The sequence below is a fragment of the Pteropus vampyrus genome, unplaced genomic scaffold, assembly GCF_000151845.1.
Source record: "Pteropus vampyrus isolate Shadow unplaced genomic scaffold, Pvam_2.0 Scaffold110, whole genome shotgun sequence".
NCBI classification, from domain to species: domain Eukaryota; kingdom Metazoa; phylum Chordata; class Mammalia; order Chiroptera; family Pteropodidae; genus Pteropus; species Pteropus vampyrus.
The window spans coordinates 5,444,840-5,449,292 of NW_011888891.1; the positions used below are offsets into that span (position 1 = coordinate 5,444,840).

At 35.6% G+C, this 4,453-nt stretch overlaps 2 protein-coding genes across 3 annotated transcripts in view; both read right to left on the bottom strand.

Moving 5' to 3' along the window:
* ZC3H12C (zinc finger CCCH-type containing 12C) overlaps positions 1-4,453 on the bottom strand; it is a 331,193-nt gene that overhangs the window by 282,774 nt on the left and 43,966 nt on the right. The window lies entirely within an intron of this gene.
* The window catches only part of LOC105295675 (rho GTPase-activating protein 20-like), a 103,642-nt gene that overhangs the window by 57,222 nt on the left and 41,967 nt on the right, over positions 1-4,453 (bottom strand). The window lies entirely within an intron of this gene.

Genomic DNA, 4,453 nt, shown 5'->3' on the forward strand with positions numbered 1-4,453 from the left:
TAGACACTGAAGATAGCAACAGAAAGAATAGGAGAGCAATCTTTGCTCAGTGGAAGTTTATTTTAGAGGTAGTCAGTCAGCTCAGGCTACTATAATAAAATAACACAGACTGGGTGGCTTGAACAGCAGACATTTCTCACAGTTCTGGAGACTGAGAAGTCCAGGGTCAAGCTGCCAGCAGGTTGGGTTCTTGGTGAGGGCCCTCTTCCTGGTTTGCAGACAGCTGCCCTCTTGCTATACACTCACATGGGGGACACAGAGAGAGTAAGCTCTGGTTTCTTATAAGAGCACTAATACTGTCATGGGGATTCTGGCCTCCCGGGCTCATCTAATTATCTCCCAAACGCCTCCACTGCCAAATACTATCATACGGGAGATTAGGGCTTCAACATAGGAGTGTGGGGGACACATTCAGTCCATGACAGAGGTTTGTGCCAAATGCTCTGGAGACATGAGGGGTATGAGTCAAAAACTCTATCAGAGGACAATAGTAAAGTATACTTAATTGCCTCAAAGCGCTGCATACACAAGTGTATGTATATATAAGTGTGTACATAGTTTATGTTTCAGTGGCACTTTAAACTGAAATCTCTTATATTTGCAGTTACTGATATTGTCTAGGAAGGCAAGCTTTATAATCACATATTCTGTTAAGTGGTGTGTAGTCTTACATAAAGCACAAGACATCTTTACTTCGAAAAGACCAGCCACCAAGTCCTGCATGGCAGGATAAGAACTGTGAAAGAATTCAGACACCCAGATGATGGGAGTTGGCGTTTTCATTTTCTGCAGGTACTGTAAGTTGTCATTTGTCTCCCAGTTCATTGGACATGTTTCACCTTTTGCCCTGCAGACCTTCCACTAAATCATAACCTGGGAAAATGTAGAAATCACATTTGAGACCAATTGCTTCGCGACAATCCTCACTTTAAACAAAAGCAACTTCACTATTTAGGTGTATGTGACTTGTGAATTTTCAGTCTGTAAGTTATAACAGGGCTCAATAGTTAAAATTAACAATTACTTTTTACATAAAAGTGGAAAAATAAAGGACTTTTCTTAACTTCCATTTTATAAAAAAGTCATAAAAATTAATTTTCCTTTCGCTATGTTAAAATGCACTATTGTGTTCACATTTTAAGTAAAAATAACTATGGAAGAGTCTTTTCCTACTCTCGAGATTCACTTTGTAAAATGACTTCAGAAATTTTCAACTGAGTTTTTCACACACATGATTTTCCATGATAGAGTCATCCAAACAATAGGGTTCAGTGCACCCATATATAACTTTGAAATATAGTTTTATGAGTTTGGAGAACATGCCAAGCTTTCCAACTTTAGAAAGCAGGGCTGAAATATCAGCATGGAAAGCAGGACTGGCTGAAGGGCTTCTGAAATAGAAGTGCCTTATATGAAACATCTGAAAACGACATATACCAAGGCATAAAAATCACAGATTTCCAAAGTAATTAGACTAGTGATTGTATCATTGTCACTATTTGTTAATATTTACTGAGATGGTTAATTTTATGTGTCAGCTTGTCTGGTCTAGGGGTGCGCAGTTTAAACACTATTTCCAGGTATGTCTGTGAGGTTATTTCCAGGTCAGATTAGCACTTGAATTGCTGGACTCAGTAAAGCAAAATGCCCTTCCCAAAGCGGGTAGGCACTATTCATTTGTATAGGACCTTTCTCAGAACAAAAAGTGGAGGAAGGAGGAATTATCTCTTCCCCCACTATCCCTCACTCTTGAGCTGTAATGTCACGTCTCATCTTTTCTTGTCCTCTAGAACAGAGGGTGGTAAATTACACCACCAGCTTTCCTGGGTCTTGAGCTTGCAGACAGCAGATCACAGGATGTCTATTGGTCTGTTTCTCTGGAAAAATTGACCATAAAGTTACCTAATGGCGACTGTGAATATAACATTCGGTGGTACATGGAGAGGGTAGAGACTGTTCTCCAAAGAATAAAATTACTTCTCAAATGTGGTTTACTCATTTGTTATATAATTCAAATCTACTCTCTCCTATATTTTATGTTGCAAGGAGTAACAAATACATCTATAGCCTAGTTGGAAAGAAACATAGAGTTGGAAGATTTGGGTTTAAAGTCCAGCTCTGTTGAGAATTTTGGCATTAATGTTCATGAGAGACGTTTTTCTGTAATTTTGTGTTTTTGTACTGTTTTTGCTTATCAGGAAAACATTGTGAAAAATTGATGTTAATGTTTCTTTAAATATTTGTTAGAATTCTCCAGTGAAACCATTTATGCTTAAGAGTTTAGAGGTTTTTTTCTGGAGCTGTTTTATTGTTAATTCTATTAATGTAATGATTATAAGACTGTTGTTATTATCTATTTCATCTTGGTTTAGGTTTGGTAATTTGTGGTTTTGAGGAATTGTTCCACTCTTGTCAAAGTATGAGTGTAAAAATTATAGTGTTCTCTTATCTTCTTAATGGTTGCTGGATCTATAATGATATCCTGTTTTATTCCTGATATTGGTGATTTCTGGGCTTTTATTGCCACTAGTCTTGAGGGAAGTTTACCAATTTTATTATTTTTTTCAATGAACCAAACTTTTGTATTCTTGATTTTCTCTACTGTTTGCCTATATTCAAGTTTATAGATTTCTGCTCTACTTTTTCCTTTGATCTTCTTGCTTTGGGTTTATTTTTTTTTCGAGTTTTTTTCTCTTTTTTTTCTAGTTTCTTGAGATAGGAAATGCATTGATTTCTTTTTATTTTTCATTATTTTTTAAATTTTATTTTATTAGATTCAAGTATACAGTCCATTGGTTAGACATTTATGTAGTTTATAAAATGATCCCCCTAATTGCTCTTTCTCTCCTCTGGCTCTCCACCTAGCCATTACATTAATGCTAACTGCATTCCTTATGCTGTGCTCTCCACCCTCGTGACCATCTATCAACTACTAATTTGTACTTCTTTAACTCTTCACCCCATTCTCCCAGTACTCCAACACCCGTCCCCTCTGGCCATCTCCAGATTGTCTTCTATATTTGTGTCTGTTTTTGATTAGTTTGTTCTTTTTGTTCCTGCATATAAATGAAATCATGTGGTGTTTATCTTTTACTGACTGATTTCACTCGATCCATGTCATTGCAAATCATAAGATTTCTTTTTTTTAATGGCTGAGTAATATTCCATTGAGATCTTTTTAAATGTAAGCATTGTTATAATTTTTCCTCTCAACACTGCTTTTGCATTATCCTACATATTTTTATATGTTGGGTTTTTTTTTTTTAATTTAGTTCTAGGATTAAAGACATTTCCTTTCAAACTTCCTCTTTGTCCAAGGGATTATTAGGTAGTTTTGTTTGGTTTCCAAGTGTTTGAAATTTTCATTATCTGTTATTGATTTCTAGTTTGATTGCATGCTCTGTATGATTTCGATTCTTTTAAAATGCTGATGTTTGTTTCATGGCCCAGGATATGGTCTATCTTGGTTTATGTTCCATGGGCAATTGAAGAGAATATGTTTATTTCTATTATTAGATATGATTCCATAAATGCCAATCATATCTTTTTAGTTCATGATAAGTTCTATATCCCTGCTAGTTTTCAGTCTAGTTCTATCAATTGCTGAGAGAGGCGTATGTTAATCTCACTTCTACTTAGTGTCCTTTGTTTTTCCCACTTTAAAATATCATTTTCTTGAGTAACAAATAGTGTTAGCCTTTCTGTTTCAAGAATCAAAGATGACTTATAAAACACTTGAGAAGTACTGTCTATTATTATTTACTCTTATTTCTACTTCCTGTTGTCCTTTTTTCCTTCCCAATGCTCCAAATTTCCTTCTTTTAGCTTTTACTTTCTATTTAAAGACCTTCCCTTAGCCAGTCTTCAAGTGTATGTGTGCAAGTGACACATTTTTAACAGTTTTCCTTTATCTGCAAATGTCCTTATTTCTCCTTCATTCATGAATAGTTTCATTGGACATAAAAGTCTGAGTTGACAGTTTAGTGCTTGGGAAATGTGCCACTTTCTTCTGGCTGGCATGGCTTCATATGATGCAAGACCCTCTCTCTTACCTTCTGCACTTCTATGAAGTTAAAACGTTTGTTATTGTACCACAGGTCTCTGAAGCTCTGTTCACTTTTTGGGGGGGTCTCTTTTCTCTGTTCAGACTGTGCAAATTCTATTTGTCCTCAAGTTCCCTAATTCTATCCTCTGTCATCTCTACTCTGCTATTGACTCCATGCAATGAGTTTTTCAATTTGTTATTGTATTTTTCAGTTCTATAATTTTCATGCGGTTCTTTTGTATAACTTGTTTCTTTGCTGAGACTTTCATTTGTTTCAAGATAATTTGTATTTGGTTGTTGACACATTAAGATGCCTGTTTTAAAATCTTTTTGATGTGTCAGTTGTCTTTTCTCATCAACGTTATGATTTTCCTGGTTCTTGGTGTGACAGGTGATATTCAGTTGTCT